This window comes from Sciurus carolinensis, chromosome 1 (genome assembly GCF_902686445.1).
Source record: "Sciurus carolinensis chromosome 1, mSciCar1.2, whole genome shotgun sequence".
Classification (NCBI taxonomy): domain Eukaryota; kingdom Metazoa; phylum Chordata; class Mammalia; order Rodentia; family Sciuridae; genus Sciurus; species Sciurus carolinensis.
The window spans coordinates 172,192,012-172,210,460 of record NC_062213.1 but is presented as its reverse complement, the minus strand read 5'-3'; the positions used below and the strand labels follow the sequence as shown (position 1 = coordinate 172,210,460).

General features: G+C 37.6%; 1 long non-coding RNA gene across 1 annotated transcript; it reads right to left on the bottom strand.

Annotated features, from left to right (window-relative positions):
• Window positions 1-1,414: 1,414 nt before the first annotated feature.
• Window positions 1,415-16,290, bottom strand: LOC124964506 (uncharacterized). Its single transcript, XR_007104984.1, has 2 exons — window positions 16,071-16,290; window positions 1,415-1,564 (listed from the first exon to the last, which is right to left on the bottom strand). It is a non-coding gene; the product is annotated as an uncharacterized LOC124964506 (long non-coding RNA).
• Window positions 16,291-18,449: the final 2,159 nt, after the last annotated feature.

The following is an 18,449-nucleotide window of genomic DNA, read 5'->3' as shown; positions in this document are numbered from 1 at the left end:
CATCACTTATGAATAGAAATGCATTAGATTTATGTGTATTGATTTTATATCCTGATACTTTGCTGAGTTAAATTATTAGTTCTATAAGTTTTCTAGTGGAGTTTTTTGGATCTTCTAAATATATGATCACGTCATCAGCAAATAGTGACAACTTAAGTTCTTCTTTTCCTATTTGTATCCCTTTAATTTCTTTGGTCTGTCTAATTACTCTGGCTAGTGTTTCATGGACGATGTTGAATAGAAGTGGTGAAAGAGGGCATCCCTGTCTTATTCCAGTTTTTAGAGGGAATGCTTTCAGTTTTTCTCCATTTAGAATGATTGGGGCCATGGGTTTAGCATAGATAGCCTTTAAAATGTTGAAGTATGTTCCTAATTCCTATTTTTTCTAGTTTTTTTAAGCATTAAGGGGTGCTCTATTTTATCAAACACCTTCTCAGCATCTATTGAAATAATCATATGATTCTTAACTTTAAGACTATTGATGTAATGAATTATATTTATTAATTTCTGGATATTGAGCCAACCTTGCATCCCTGGGATAAACACAACTTGATCATGGTGCACTACCTTTTTAATGTATTTTTTGTATGCGATTTGCCAGTATTTTGCTAAGGATTTTTGCGTCTATGGGATATTGGTCTAAAGTTTTTTTCCTTGATGAGTCTTTGTCTGGTTTTGGTATCAGAGTGATACTAACCTTAGAGAATGAATTTGGAAGGGTTTCCTTCTTTCTTATTTCCTGGAATACTTTGAGGTGTATTGGTATTAGTTCTTCTTTAAAGGTCTTGTAGAATTTGGCTGCAAATCCATCCAGTCCTGGGCTTTTCTTTGTTGGTAGACTTTTGATGGCTTCTTCTATTTCAGTGCTTGAAATTGTTCTTTTTAAATTGTGTATGTCTTCCTGATTCAGTTTGAGAGGAGCATGTGTCTCTAGAAATTTGTCAGTGTCTTCAAGATAGGGAATATTTCTTATAACTCACTCAAAGTTATGCTCAAAATGCAGATTCATGGATGTCTGTGGCAGTTATTATTTTTATTAGCAAAAGATCCTACCTAAATTTGGATGAGTAAGATTTTTATCATCTAACATACAAGCCTATCTCATCTTTCCTCATCTTATTCCACACTCTGTTGGTAATTCACAGGGATTCCAATATGGATCCACATCTTGCCTTACTTCATCTCTGTAAAAGTGATACATAAATCATATCTCCTCAGCATCAATCTTGAGTTCTCAAGGACAAGTATATGTTCTTCTTAATTTGTTTTTTCTTTCTGGAATCTAGCACAAATCTGAGTAAAGAAGGATTGCTCATAAGGAATGAGTGTTCTTAAACATAAGCTATATCCTATGGTACCCATCTTCATTTCATTACTACATATTAAAAGTTGGGATCAATTGTAAAAGAAAAACAGTGTGTTCCTTGTTTTTCCTGGAAAACTTCATCTGCTAATCCTCATAAAGTTGAGTGAAAGATCATACCTGAACTTGGTGTAACCATCTGGAGGAGGTACAGGACAAGAAAGTGTCTGCAGAGAAGTACCCTTGAAGTTTCCATTATACCTGTGATAAGGAATAAGACAAGTTCAAAAACAGTGCTAGCAGGAGTAAGAAGTTGCAGAATTCAAACATCTCCACATCTTTCTGTAGTAATTAATGTTCAAGTAAAGTTGCTGGGTAAAAATTAGGACACCCAGTTAAGATAAACCACAAATTACTTTTCCCTTGTAATATTTAGTGTACAGAAATTTTTATTGACTAAATCAGGTCCAGACAGAAGTTTCTTTCCTATTAAAGGATTACTTCTTCCTAGGCTAGATTTCATTTGTCTTCTGGTTTTGTAAACTTCATGGAATGATTGCTTTTCCAAAGCGACCGATCTACGGAATATATTCTGATCTCTGAAGCCTCTATACTTCAAACATTTGTCACATTTAGTCACATTTACTTACACAGAAAAGTTTGAAGGCAGAGATTTAGCCTTATTATTATGGGATGAACCGCATGGCTATTTCAGAAGGGGCTATAACCTGCAAGTGTAGTAAATCATCTAAATTTCCTGTGCATAGAGAACTCATAATTAGAGACAGATTTGTGGACACATGTTGTCAGTAAAGAACAAAGAGGAAAATGAAATTGGTTCCCTCAGTCAAATGTGGAGGCTTTCATTTGCATAGTATTTTGATTTTTAACTCAATAGATAAATGTGATAGTTGTCTATTTGTACCTCAAAAACAAACTGACAAACAAAGAAAAAACAGTTCCTGAGGTGCTCATATTACAGAGAAGAGGAAAAATAGCTGGATGGCAACAATGATGTGAAAATACCATTCTGTGTATGTGGGCAGCTCTTATAGACTGGGAGATACCTTCCCTCTGCAGCACAGTTCACAGAGACTGTGATCAGACTTCCACAACAAGTCTGATCCTAAGCCAATATGATGAATAATTGGGCCTACTTTGTCTTCTAGTAGGTGCAGTTCTCTGGTCTAATTCCTAAGTCCTTGATCCATTTTGAGTTGAGTTTTATGCAGGGTGAGAGATACTGGTTTACTTTTATTTACAGCATATGAATTTTTTGCTACTGAGGTGATGCTACCTTGTGAAGAGTGAGGGACTTTCTCATGAAGCACGAAGGCAATGGTTCAATATAATGAAAACTTACCGAGCAAGAGGACTTGAGCAAAACCTAGTAAGATTGATGAGTGAGGCAGAGAACAAATTATGAAGGCTCCATGTGTCAGGTTGATGAATTTAAGTTTTATTTAAGTTTCATCCTCTAGGCAAGGGAATTAAAACAGGTTAAGCAGTTATATGCATAGTGGTTAAAAGCAGGCTCCTAGGAAAGAACTACCTAAGTTGAAATCCTGGTCTTCCATTTAGCTGTGTGAACTTAGGCAAGTTACTGAAACTGTGTCTCTATTTCTCAGCTGTACACAGGGGATAATAATTTCTTTATCAATTCATTTATTATTGGTATTCATGGAGTTAGAATACCTAAAGTGGTCAAAATAGTATCTGACAAGTGTTATACTAAAAAGTATAAATAGTATAAAAAAACACAAGGAGTGTAAAGTACTCATTTTCTCATTGTTTTTAGTATTGTTGAAATCTAGTAGTGTTTAAGAGAGGTGAAAAGTGAGGTCTTTGGAACCAAATGTACACCCTGGTTTTACTACTTAACAGCCTCCTTGGGTTATTTACATAACTTCTGTGTCTCAGTTTACTCTCTGGAAAAGAGATGATATATATTTCATAGAATTGAATTTATTAAATATAGGCATTTAGATTTTTTTAAAGTGGAGCACAAAAATGCTCAAAAAATGTTGTCTCTCGATATTGATGAAGAATAGCACAACATATCCATATTTACATATTTGAAGTGTGATTTTGAAGGCTAAGAAAGAAATGGAGGCAATAACACCACATGGCAAACAAAATGAGTATTTTATCCCAAGAAGGTGGTATTGGGGAAGGAATAAAAGATCACAAAATAAGAGAGAGAACAACTGTACAACCCCTAGGACTAAATCAGTCTCTGAATGGAGGGAATGGCAAAGATTTATTTTCACATGACTCCTGAGCTTCTAGGATTTGTAACTGGGTGGATAAATTATGTCATTAGCCATGATGAGACACCTGGGAAGAAAAGCAATTGAATTTCGAATGGGTCAATTTTAGATTTCTATGCAATTTTTAAAATTTATCCTATTTTATTATGAACACCCTTCATACTGTGCTGCACTTGTTAAGGTACATGACTTTGCTATACATTTTTAAGTGTTTGCATATAGGAATTACATCTTCTCATTCAAAATATACTGCAGGATCCTGCAGTGTGACTAGCATATATTAGCTGGGCTGAGTGTCACCTGCTTGCTTCTCCAGATCCAATCTCCACTTTTCTCCACTCTTCTCTGTCTCTCACAAAGTGGAATGCTGAAGATTTCAATGATTGGGTCTCCTTCCAATGGTTTTTGGTGAGGTTTAGCAAGCAGAGTAACAAGCAGGAGATTATAGGAATGAAAGACAATGACTTTGGAGTATTTGCTCTCTTAACTCCTTTCTTGCTGGGTTGGTGTGTGAGCTGTATGCCCAAGAAAACAAACAAAACCTACCCTGTAGCTCTCTCTGTCCATATATTTTAGTTACTGCTTACTGCCTTTATTCCTTCAGGCCCGGGGGCAGCCACAATCTCTTTATGTTAGCTCAGGGATCCTGTTTTGCTCCTCCAAATTCCTCTACACATTGTTTGCAGAGTTGTAAATATACTCTTTATTTAATACTTATCAAACTTAAGCATGTCATCTGTTTCTTGCTGGGTCTCTGGCTGATAACAGGAACTGAAAGTGATCCCCAATATGTACTTCTGAAATTGGGTTACTCATGCATTAAAGATCACAGCTAACCTCCACGCTGGAAGGTATGAAAAAAGAGCAATCTATAGCATGTCATGACACCAAATCTACTCAAATTATATGAATCAAATGCAGGTGAAGAAGGCACAGGAAAGGAAAGGAAATAGCTTGGTTGCTATGACCAAAAAGTAATTGTAAAGATTATGTAGTTCTCTACCTATTTTTGACTGTCCTAGAAGATGAACATGAAGAAAACGGAAAACTAAAAGCTATGAATACACAGCTGAGAAAGTATTTGGTGAACTAGGGGATCTACATCACAGATCTCAAAGAGCTCATCTTCTCCCTAGTCACAAGAGATGAAGATGAAGATTGAATTCAAGGTCTAATTTTAAGGGTGGTAAAATTAAAGCAATAATTAAATACTCCATTCACAAAGTTTCTTAAACTAACTTAAGGATACTCTAATGCAGTTTGAGACCCTGAGACATGGGACAAGGGCATTCGGGTACACATGGACCGAGCCATGCATGGAATTAACAGCAAAGATTTCCTTGTAGTGAGGATTATTTAGCTATCACCCCTGCTGAGTGTTTAGCTTATTAGTTCCAGGACATTGCTGGTTAGTTGGTGGCATTCATCATAGAGGAGACATTAATTTATACTTAAGGGGAAGATACTTATCATTGAATCTGGGTTCCTAGTTGGGAGCAATTCATCATGCACAGATATTCACACACATACAAAATGCCTTTTTTTTTATTGTAAACAAATGGGATACATGTTGTTTCTCTGTCTGTACATGGCGTAAAGGCATACCATTTGTGTAATCATAAATTTACATAGGGTAATTTTGTTTGATTCATTCTGCCATTTTTTCCCTTCCCCCCCACCCCTCCCACCCTTCCCCTCCATCTATACAGTCCTTCCTTCCTCCATTCCTGCCCCCCTCCCTAAACCCAACTTCATTCCCCCCTTTTCTTTGATCTCATGCAATATTGTCTCTGACCAGGAAATTCATTTTACAACAAAGGAAGTATACCAATGTGCTAAGGACCATGGGATTCACTAGTCTTACCATGTATCTATGGTCTAGATATAGTAAATTTGATAGAACCTGAGAAAATCTAGCCCTAAGACATGTGAGATCTGCCTTAAACTAGTGACTAACCAATTGTGCCATCTCTGGAGCAGAATGCGTGGTCTTGGAAACCCAGGAGTAAATACTGGGTATGATCCTCTCATATGGCCTTATAACCGACTTGAAAATGTTTGCTTCCCCTCTTTTAATCTTTTCCTCAGTATGTTTGAAGGTCCTAGTGAAAGGCCCCAGCTCCATGTCTTAAACCCATGACACAGGGGAGGCTGCACAACCTCCCCGGAGGTCTTTAAACTGATAAATAGATTGAAAAAGAATAGGGCGGTTGGAGAAAAGCATAGATCATCGGGTCCTAGGGAGTGCCTGCACAATCAGGAACTGATAAGCGGGAACCATAAAATACCAAGCAACAATTGTGTCTTTTTCCCGAGGCATAAGGAAAAAAAGAAAGAAGAAAGGGTGTCTGTTTTAAACTTCTGGGCTGCTAAGAAAAAGGGCTAAAAAGCCCTGGGTGATCCTCCCTCCCCCTTGCCTGGCCTTGCTGAAGCCTGCATTGAAATGTTGGCTGCAGCGGTCTCAGCGGGAAAGGGAGGTAACCTGAAGATAAGAAACCTGCTGCTTACCACGCGCACAAAACCTGCCCCTTCACCCTATAAAAACCCTGTACCCCAAAGCCCGGTGTGCCAGTTCACCGAAGCTCTGGCTGAGGTTTTGCTGAGCACCCGCAGGTGCCTGTGTATCCATAAACAGCCTCTTGCTATTGCAGCCAGTGTCTTTGCGTGATCTTCCTTGGACAGGGGGACGGAGGGTCTTTCATTTGGAGGTTTCACCGAGATTTGTGTTCTTGCTGCCCCGAATCCCTGCCCGAGGAACTTCTGGAAGAACTACTGGGAGGTAAGCTGGCCAGCTCGAGCTCCTTGTCATGTTGTCATATTTCTTGAATCTCTGCATGTCTGTTTCCACATCTCTTGAGCGCAGCGTTAGTATGATCACGCGTGGTCACTTTGTACTTTGGGCAGCCCGAGAAGGAGTTGACGAACTCAGACTTCTCCCCTGCCACCCTGGGAGACGTCCCAGGGGACCTAGTACCTGATTCTTCAGGATTTGTTTTTTGGCCGGAGGGACTTACACTCTCCGACACCACTTGATACTTTCGGTTTGGTACTTTTGGTTTGTGCCGAAGACGCGCAGCGTTTGTGATTTGTGATCTGTTGTCTTGTCTTTGTTCTCTTGTGCCTGTTCCTTAACTTCCTTTCTGCTAGCGGGACTGAAATGGGGCAATCCATGGTAACCCCCCTGAGTCTCACCCTCGACCATTGGCAAAACATCCAAAACCGTGCCAGCAACTTGTTGGTCGAGGTCAGAAAGAAGAAGTGGGTAACCCTCTGCACCTCTGAATGGCCAACCTTCAACGTAGGCTGGCCCAAAGGAGGGTCTTTCATCTTGGTGGAGATGCCAGGGAAAGATTTACGCCAAGGTAAGTAAGCTTCTCTCTCCCACGCCCCCCTCCCAACAGCCCTGAAGGGTATCCAGGATGATCGGTAGACAATGGCACTGAGGGAAAGCGCCAATCACCTTTGCCTCAGTATGGGCCATACAGTGCACAACACTCCCGCAAATCCACTCCCTCCTGGATGCTCCCCTTCCCTTGCCGGTCAGACATTAGGAATTCAAGCTGTGGGATGAAGGCCTGGGATAATATGAAAATGCCCGGGTTCCCTTTGTTCGCACAGTTAGCCTTCACTAGTCTAGACACTAAAGTCTCCCCATTACTGTTCCTGTGCTTAAATGTGCTCACAGTGTTCTCTTTAAGCTGCAAGAGGGAGGCATTTAAAAACCCCTCCCATGAGACCCTCCAAGCAAAGGGCGTTATACGCCTAACAACCAATAGGTGTCCCCTCACCCTCCGGAGATTCCTTTAGTCTACAGGGCAAGAAGATAGGTAAAAGGCACACTTTTTACTTTTGTCATCGCTTTTCATAATTAGGAGTTTATAGTGGCAGGAGGAAAGCAGTAATGCCTTGCAGTAGTCCATGCAATTTGCCCATTTTAGGAGTTAAAAAGCAAACTGCCTAGTCCAAGACCTTAAAATAATGAAGCAGTAATTTCCCCCACCCTGTAGTTCTTAATTCATACACTTTTATCTTGGATTCCAACTGCAGCTTGGTTTACTAAGTTAGATTTAAAAGATGACTTTTCCTGTCTATGCTAGACTCTGAATGGCAATTTGTTTGCCTTTGAGGAACCAGATACTGTATCTTAACTAACCTAGACAGTATTGCCTCAGGATTTAAATGGTCCTCACGTGTTCTGGACAAACCTTAGCTAAGGAATTAACAAAATTCAGAGATAAAACATTCTGTGATTGTTCTCCAGTAAGTAAAGTACATCCTTTATGTGCCTCCAACCAGGAGGAATATCAAAAGGCCATTACAGAACTCCTAAACTTCTTAGCTAATAGGAATTAAAAGATCTAAAAAAATAAATAAATAAATAAATAAAGCTTAATTACGTCATCAACAGGTTCAACTACAGGAAATAGCCACCATAGAACAGTATTCTGCCCCAGGAAGGGATCTTACTTCAAGCTCCTGTCCTCAGCTTACCTATGAAGCAAGATTTAACCTGTTTGTCACAAAGGGGGAAATAAATCCTGGATAGACAGCCATAGGCAACTCAATAACCAATGGCATATCTCAGTGAGGAACTTAGCAAAGTAGCTTTATTCTCAAAAGTAATAGAATATAAGGTCTCATAATTTTCTTTGACGTCCAACCTGTCCTGATGAAATGGTTAAAGTGCCTTAGGCACAAAATTTCTATTAAAACCTGTTAGATCCTTCCAGATCTCAGTCAAGGCTTACATTAAAATGTAAATAAAAGAAGCCTAAAGGCTCAGTAGCAGACCGGTCTCAAACCCAAGGAAAAAAAAGGTAAAAAGAGCCTTACCTAAACTCCAGCAAAAGTGAATTTTATGGTGCTTTACTGAAGTAATTAATGGCTGTATCATTTTTCCAGGACTCTTGTTTTTTTAATTCTATATTTTTTTGAGCTCATGATTTTTTTGATCAGTTCTATTTTATTCAACTAGAGTTCTTGAACATCTGTTACATTGCAATGGAGATTCACCTATAAAGTTACAAGGCCTTTTAATTTTGTGTTATTTGTATGTCGTACTAATGTCATGTTTTGTCTGTATCAAAACTGAGCGCTCTTAAAATTAAAATTTAAAAATGGATCCAGATACTTTTAATTCACATGATTTAAAGGTTCAATTCAAATTGGGTAAACTAATAAAAGTAAAATGTCTTTAAAAATAACTCACAAGTCTCTAGGTGGTCAAGCAAATAAAATATTGATGTTAATAAAATGTCTAATATCAATTGTTCCTAGGGCTTTTCTTCAACAGGAAAGAAACAGCAAATACTGTTCAGGACACCTACCTGCTTTCTTGGTTTTTACAGAATAAGTAAATTAGAGTTAACATGTATGGGATTACTCAAATGTGTTTGTTGGTGACATCTGATTAATTTGCAAAATTAAAATGCTCATTGTTAAATAACATCAAGTACTCTTAACTCCTCAAATTCCATGGGGTATCATACTTAAACATTATTGGTGTTTTCATAGGTTGGTAAATAAAAAGGGTTTAAACTTGCTTTGTGTCATCACTAAACTAAAAACAAGGTTATTAAAAGTTATGTTCTAACAGATAAAACCTCAACTCGGAGGGTGAGTGTTCCATCTGTTCCCTTACCACTTCCTCCTGCTCCCCCTCCAGTTCTGCAAAGCTCCAAGGAGCTCTTAGATTTGGATTTAGAGTTACCATCTACCCTTTCACTGTGTTTCAGTTAGAGTTGTTTCAGAATGTGAACAAAAAGGGGTCAACAGATAGGAAAAAAAAAATAGAAAGGTCTGAGTATGGAAATATATTTAGTAAAAGGAAAAAGGAAATGTTTCTGGGTAAGAAAATGCTTGTGTGATGAAATACATGAGGGTCTAAGTAAGTGCTAAGAAAGTCTGTGTAAGTAAAGGTCAAGTTTCAACAAGTTTGTGTAAAACTAAGTTGGTTGTATGTATGTAAAACAGCTAAAGCTATTTACGGTTTTTCCTAAGGTGAAATACTAATGTTCTAATATAAACCAAAGTTTAATCTATATGGTAAAATGACATGGTAAAATGGCAAGGATTTCTTAGAAACACTAATTTACTCTTAACTTTGTGTCTATTAAGTTTTATTCTTTAGAACAATTAGTCTTAAAAATTGGGGTGTATACAATTATGGTTAAACAACTGTTAGAGTATTGTACTGTGTTACAGAGTTTACATTTTTCTTAAAAAACCTAAATTTGGTAAAAAAAAAAGTGTCAAGGTAATTGTGCAATGGTTTCTAGTTGTATATTAAATGTGTTCATATTTTCCAGGTATACAAGTTTTTAAAGCAGGAAATTTATCAAGCTGCTATTCTCCAGATTAAACTTGTCTGTAATGGTAATCTTAAACTTATAAAGAGTAAATTTTAATTGGGGATTTATTTCTATCATTTAATGTTCTATTATGGGACATATTATCAGTAAGGTATATGTAAAATTGGTTACTTATTTCACTGAGATAAAAATTTAAATGTAAATATATATCTAAGAGTTAGTGACAGCCTGATTTGTTTAAAAGTTCATATTGTAGAAGGTAAAAGCATTTTGCTACACAAAAGAAAAGTTAAAAAACTCTCTCAGCCTTTCTTTGATTGATTCCTGTTTTGGATATAATGTTAGACTGTGTTAACTAATGTTTATATGGACTCAGAAATCAATATATATAAACTTCTTAAAATGACATTTAAGAAAGAGTATAATGCATTATAACAAAAATGGGACAACAATGACTAAGATTGGGGTCCCTGACTTCATGACTGTAGCATGCCTGGTGCCTGAAAGTGTTCCTGTGTAGGAGCACAAGATGCCTCACTGCTGTGGCGGTAGCCTCCCTGGGGAGGCTCTGTACAGGAGTCCTATCAGCTCTTACATTGATATCAAACACACAGCTCTTGGGCAAAAAGAAATTGTTTTGCTAGATAACCAGTGTTTCATCAGTTCCCTTCTCTAGTTCCTGCCCACCTTACAGTAACATTGGACAGTGGACTTCTTTGAGAGCTACACAGAGTTCCTAACATTGCACTTTGCAGTTGTGGGAAAAAGTTATGTAGATGGTCTAGTCTCTGTAACTCTCCTGAAAACAAAGAATAATGCTTACATAGTCTTTAACTTAACATAACTCTTTAGATCTACATTTCCATCAGAGAACAGAGCTCCATCTGATCTCAGCTTAATCTTCAAAATCTGTGTTTATAAACCTTTATTTTCTAATACTCCTTTGACCCTCACTGAACTTGAAAATTTGGTCATGCTGGTCATGACAAAAGGGGCAAAAATTACTTTTAGGATTAGAACATTTTACTTAAGATCTGTAAAGAGTCACGCCTTACCTGAGATAAGGCTCTGCCTCCCACCTTACTGCATGTTAGAGTGACTCCAAAATAAGTCAAACTTCAGCTTATTTAAAGTTATAATCACAAGATTGGTTTTTGTTGTAAAATTACTATGATCTCAAATAGGAAATATAATGTGGTTCTCAGTCAAAATTCAAGATAGCTATTATACAAGCAGAATATATTTTTACTCTTACTAATTTCATTTTGTAAAGCTGTTACCTATTAATGTTTTGCAGAAGTAGCTGCTTCAAGAACACGCAACCTAGGTAACTTGTAATAATAAGCCATCACCTAACAGATAGTGGTAGCAGATACCAGAACAGATAGTGGTAACTTCCAGAACTAATGTAGACTCCAGTTAAATAAAAGAGTAAATAACTGTAAAGTTATGGACATTAAAGTTAAAGCCCAGTACTCTTACTTTATGACTGGTGAAACTGGCTTGCTGGATGATTAAGATCAAACTTAGAGATTGGAATTAAATACAGAAGACAAGATAGGCCAGTATTTGGATCTTTTACCCTCAGTCAGCCTGAACCCACGAACAAGAGGACTTCTCTAAGGAGCGCTGCAACTCTGGGTCACACAACCTCCTGATCAAGGAGATTGTTGAGACTAGAGGATAAAAAAAATCGCTCAGTGCATCTGCTGCAGAGGAGGGTCATGGAAAAAGGGAAACATCCCTTAATGCTTCCAAAGGAAGTCACCTCATCAAGGAGACCCTGCCTAACCAATGGCACTGATGGAGCTAAGAAGCTGCCCTTAAGTTCTCTACAAGTGGCCCCTGTGGGAACTCAGCTGACTCTTTAACAAGACAGGAACCAGGTCAATTTGACCAACTTGATCTTGAACACCCAGCAAAACAGTTAAAACCAAAATATAACCATTCTTGGGCATTTAAAAGAAATAATAGTTAAATGTAACTTAAGATGTACACTTGTATTAGCCCACTAGAATAAAACTGGGAGCTACAAATGAAAGAAAGATTCTTCAGCAAATGTGCCTGAAAACTATCAAGAGAAACTGCCAGAGTCAGAAGTTTTTAGTCAGTTTAAGGCCTGCAGACCTTCCTAAGCTACACAGGTAGACTTAATCTATGTTTGCTCGTATGATTATCTATCCCTAAGTAACAGAAGTATAGAGATCTCTACTAAACACAGGTTATACCAATAAAGGGATATTTTACAAAAATCAAATAACATTAAGTAGCTTAACTATATTTTTGGAACATCTATAACATTAAGAGTTAAATGTTGTGTTTACATTCCTGATAACCTGGACAATGTCAAAGTTCCCAAATAAAGACCTTGTCCTCTCCAGCCTTTGCTAGGCCTAGTTAATGGGAACAATTTCTCAGTTCTTCCACCTCCTGGTAAGAGATTAACTTCTGTCATTTTCATGATACTCAGTGGCATGTTCCAGATGCTGCAACATTTACTTTGTACTAATCTCATTTGAGTACTCATGTCTTTTTGTTCTCCTATCAAAGAAGCACCCACCCCCAGATGACTTTACAACCTGCTCTTCCCCAACCAGTCTTCTACCTTGGACCCCTTGATTGACCCAATTTTAAAAAAAAAGAAACTCCAAACTGCTTGCCCCTCGCTGACCCCTTTCAGCTTCGAAGCAGCCAGAACGATCGGCGCCCCCTTTTCCTTAAAGCAGTTGGGAGTTCCTATAGCTAAAGGGGGGAATGAAGCCAGAATTAAGGACAGGTAGTTAGTGTAAAAATAAAAAATTGGGTCAATTCGAGGAAATGAAGCCATGAAGCCATCTGCCTTTGGAAGTTGGAGACTGCCTCTGAAAGAATGGAATGTCAAGGATCTCCGGAGCCCATTGATTACCAAATTTACCTGCCTTTATCAAGGACTGCAAGCAAGGAGATGCTAATTAATGCCCCCTAGGCCCTTACCTGCCTAAATCACCTTGCCCACCCCCCTGCCCATGGTTTCTCACTTAATGCAAAACCAGGCCTAGTCACGTAGGCAGGAAGGAGAAAAAAGTAAAAAAAAAAAAACAAAAAAAAACTGAAGAACAAAAGAAACTCTAACCTATAAAAGATGTAGGGTGCGCTCACTTCTTGGAACTTTTAGAATATCAGCCATGGCCCCTTCTCCCTGCCGGGAGAAGTCTGTATTATTCCCTTTAAACAATCCAGACTATGGTCCTCACTCAACAGTACCAAATGATTAAGCAAACTGATAACTGAGGCAGGATAAACGAATGGATATAAGATTCTATCCATGATAAAGAAAAAGGGGGGAAATGAAAGGCCCCAGCTCCATGTCTTAAACCCATGACACAGGGGAGGCTGCACAACCTCCCCGGAGGTCTTTAAACTGATAAATAGATTGAAAAAGAATAGGGCGGTTGGAGAAAAGCATAGATCATCGGGTCCTAGGGAGTGCCTGCACAATCAGGAACTGATAAGCGGGAACCATAAAATACCAAGCAACAATTGTGTCTTTTTCCCGAGGCATAAGGAAAAAAAGAAAGAAGAAAGGGTGTCTGTTTTAAACTTCTGGGCTGCTAAGAAAAAGGGCTAAAAAGCCCTGGGTGATCCTCCCTCCCCCTTGCCTGGCCTTGCTGAAGCCTGCATTGAAATGTTGGCTGCAGCGGTCTCAGCGGGAAAGGGAGGTAACCTGAAGATAAGAAACCTGCTGCTTACCACGCGCACAAAACCTGCCCCTTCACCCTATAAAAACCCTGTACCCCAAAGCCCGGTGTGCCAGTTCACCGAAGCTCTGGCTGAGGTTTTGCTGAGCACCCGCAGGTGCCTGTGTATCCATAAACAGCCTCTTGCTATTGCAGCCAGTGTCTTTGCGTGATCTTCCTTGGACAGGGGGACGGAGGGTCTTTCACTAGGATCTCACAGAGGAAACTTTTCAACATAGGACATAGTTATGAATCCAGTGAATTGGAAACTGAGATTCCCTGCTAACCATTTGGAGCTTCTCACATCAATGAACCAACAGTCAGAAAAGTGAGTCTCTGGAGGGCTGGAGAGACAGATCCAGGGGTCACAGATGACTTGACCAATATTCTTGGCCTGTAGAGACATGAAGCTACCCAATAAAAGTAGATAAACCAAAGGTTCGGATTACAGAAATAAAGATTTGAACAATTAGGTTAAGAATCTCATCTAGCCGAGATGCTGATTGAAGGCAAGAAGAACATAGAGCAGGTAATGGAGGCATGCGGTATAATTACCTTAAATAAATGTTTGTGATCAACAGAGTTTGTAACATCTATGTTCTATATTTATGAATCATAAATTTTTCCCATGTTTTCTCTGCAGATACTTTACATGTGTAGCACTGGTTATGACAGTCTAGGTTTCAGGCAGGAAATGTAATCAAATTAATATTATTCATCAGGATAAGGTATCTTATAGAATTGGAGCTTCCCCATGGTAATTATGCAAGCTTATTACCCAGCTGAAGGATAAGACTAGACTGTGGACAGAACTTTTGCTAATAGACAAAAGTTACTATGCTGAACATCTTTGTGTATGCACATCCACTCCTCACTTCTCTGAAATTTTAATTTTAATTCTAATAAAAAAAAAAGAAAAAGCTAAATATGGATATTGGAATTAGTGGATAACAGGAGTGATCTTGCTATAGAAATCATTGTTCTTTGGAACATTGTTATATGGAACCCAAAATTTTCAATTTCACTCAAATAATAATCTTGATCAGGTACGTTTCTCACTATATAGATGAGTGCTAAAAAAGCACTTGAACATGGGTAGTTAGTGTTTAATGAGTAGAGTTTCAATTTGGGAAGGCAGAAGAGTTCTAGAGTTGGATGGTGGTGATAATTGTATAATGTGAGTGCACTTAATGTTACAGAACAGTACACTTAAAATTTTTAAAAGTATACCTTGTATGTATGATTATTTTACTAAAGAAATTTTCAAATGTTCAAACAAAAAACAATTACGTCAATTAAAGACTATAAAAGGTAATACAAATCACATTCAACCTGCCAGAAAAGTGAATCAGATCACAAAGAAGAGGAGCATGTGTATAACTCAGTATGATCCATAGAAACAATGCTCAACCCACCCTCCTTTTGTTTTGTGTTTATTTTAAGGAAAATCAAAGTGTTTTCAACATATCATTCTTCACTATTGAGAATAACTGAATTAAAATATTTTAATGAAGACTTTCATGTAATATTTTGAGTCAAAAAATTTTCAATTTTCTTTAAAATTTTTAAAATTGACATCTAATAACTGTACATATTTATGGGGTACAGTGTGATAATTCAATGTGCATTGCTCAAATCTGGGAAGTTAACATTTTGTTCTCATTAAATATTTGGTCTTTCTTTGCTTTGGGAACATTCAAACTCCTCTCTCCTAGTTCTTTAGAAAAATATATGAGTTGTTATAAAATGTAGTGACCCTACAGTACTGTGGAACACTAGGAATTATTCCTTCTATCTAAGTGTATTTGCGTACCTATTATCTGACCTTCCTCTCTTCCCATTTCACTTTCCTTGTGTAGACTCTCATGACCACTAATCTGCTATCTACTTGTATAAAATCGACTTTTTAAAATTCCACATAAGATTGAGGACATGCAGTATTTTTTTCTGTGCTAGCTTATATCAGAAAGTGATAAAAAAACACATATAATATTTTAAAAACTCATCATGAACATTTCACCATGAGATTTTCCTTTCTCATTCTGTTTTTGTTAATCACAACAAGCTACACTGCAGAAGAGGTATTCTGGTTGTAAGAATATTGCAATGAAAACCAGTCTCACTATTCTGTGGCTAAAGAATAATATGAATAGTAACACTATTTTCTTTACTTATTATCAAGTCATCTCCAGAAATTGAGTCCAATATTTGCTATGGCATGAAACTACATTCAATTGATTCATTAAAAATTCAGAAAATGTTTTCCCCCTCAGGTGGATAAGACTGCTCAGTGCATTACATCCTTCTGAACTCTCAGATCTCACTATTCTTCATATATAGTTCAGTCAAGTTCATAGAAATTAAAGACTGGAGCCCTCAGAGAAGGCACAAGAAGAAAGAATAGAATAAGTAAAGAATATCCAAGAAGAGAGAACCATGATCCTAAACCCTACTAAAACCCCTCACTTACTTGAGACTGTAATCCTCAGTCAGTTTTCTGTTGGTCCTACAGAAAGAAGTCCAGTTAAGTCAACTGAATGTCTGACAGCGTTTCAGCAGTTTTTCTGCAGTCAAGTCGAGATGTTCCAGAGTCAGATGGGGACCAGGTAAATAAACTGCCAAAGTCCTTCTCCTGCTGTCAAACTTTGGGCATATGATTTTGCTATCCTGATACTTAAGTCCCTTTGCAGGGGAAATTCCCAGGGAATGACTGACTGTATCAACCTGTCGGAACTCTGTTCAGCCCAGTGATTACACCCGGCATTGCTCTAGTACCAACGTGACTTGCATCATGCTGGGATGACATAAAACAAAATCTGATTTAAATACATATAAATCAGTCATATGATAGTGCTGAATTAAAGGACTGTGATAAATTGATTTTGAATGCTGTACCTGCACATAGGAAAGGAATGAAGCTGTGGAAGCACAAATGAGAGGCCTGAAATTCAGATTAGGCACTTAAGAAAGGTTTTGGAGAGCTGATAATGGCTGAGAACAGTCTTGCAGTAAAGTGAACAGTAAACCCAGTTAAGTACAGTAAGTAAGTGAAGGAGTAGAGTAAGTTTTTTAGGCTAGGGAAGTGCCTTAACTTTGTAGAAATAAAAGAAGATGGTGAATACAAAACACTTCAGGTAGTTAAGTGTGGCCAGAATGGGAGAGAAGATGAGAGGGAATAATGAGAGGTGAGCTGCAGAGAGAGAGACAAAAAATAAAATTATGAAGGATGCAAAGTTTAGAAATACATCTGATATATACTTAAGCGTATGTACATATATGTATACTTAAGTTTGGTAAAATATATAAAAGGGCAGGTCATCTACTGATGACCATGGCTATGGAATGAGACTCCAGTGGATTCAGAATCCCTAAAACTTATCATTTATCTTAGTTCCTGTTGTGATTTGCATATGAGGCATCCCTCCAAAGTTTCTGTATTAATGCAAGAATTTTAAGAGGTGAAATTCAATTTATGAGCATTTCTAACTTACTCAGTGGATTGATTCATTTGATGGATTGATAATTTAAAAGGACTACTGTATTGGGTAGTAACTAAAGATAGGTGGGCCATCATTGGAAGAAGTGGATACCTTGGGGATTATTTCTTGTCTGCCTGGCTTCTCCTTCTCTCTCTCTGCTTCCCATCTAACATGAGCTACATAACTTTCCTCCACCATCTGTTTCCATTATGATGTTCTGCCTCATCTCAGGTCCAGAGCAATGGAGTCAGCTGACTATGAAAAGAACCTCTGAAACAATGAGCCCCACATAAACTTTTCCTTCTCTAAATTATCCTTGTCAGGTATGGTAGTCACAGTGATAGAAAGTTGCCTAACACAGTTCCTGAATCTCATCTCCAGATATTTGGGGAAAACCCCCTCCTAGCTTTTCTCAAGAGACTGGGAATGTATTTAAGTTGTTTCTCAGCATATAGTCAAGAATGGGGGTGAAGATAAGCACAGGGAATCTGGAGAGAGAGTGTGAACAGAACCAACATTGTTACTCCATTCTGTGACTAAAACATTTAAAAGGAAACATCTTGAGACAGAATCCAGAAGTTTTTCTGCTCTTCTAGAGGCATTAACTCTGAGGAATTCCTGGGATTGATCTTCATTTAAAAGTCTTAACTTCATTTTAATTTCTTTTTCTATGAAATAGTTGTAACTTATATCCATTTTCTACCTCATCTGTTTACCAGGCACTTTTGGTATCCTTCCTTATAAGATTATATGCCTGGTCAATTGACTTTAAAATCATCTATGAAACATAACATAACTACTCTGTTGTGAGAAATGCCATTGGTATTTTAAAAAGTTCCCCTAGATGATTGCATTGTACTACTTAGGTTGAAAGCTACCTTTCTATAGTTAATAGAATTTTTTTACTTGCCCTTAAGATGTTTCAGGGCTTGTATAATAGGAAAAATTATGAGAGGGAGTGTAATAGTGTTTTCTCAACTACAATTAATTAAAAATTCTGTTTGCTCTGATGTTCTCTGAATATATTTATACTCTAGTTATGTGTGTCAGAATGTAGTGTTATGGAAACACATGTTTCTTCTTGCAAGGTGATTTCATGTGTTGTTATCTCCATTATTATATAAGTTAATGTTTACCTAGTCAGAGATGGGAGAACCCAATAAAGTAGGTTTCTTCAAAAGATTTTTCAGATAAGTCATAAAAGACAAAAATCATAAAAGAAAAATCTGAGGGATAAAACATCATTCAAGTTTAACATTTTTCACTCATTCAAATACAATGCCATGAATTCTGACTTTTGACACAATGGTTGAAGTGTAGACATAAACTTAAGAACATGGAAAAGTTGAATAAACATCAAAATTACAACT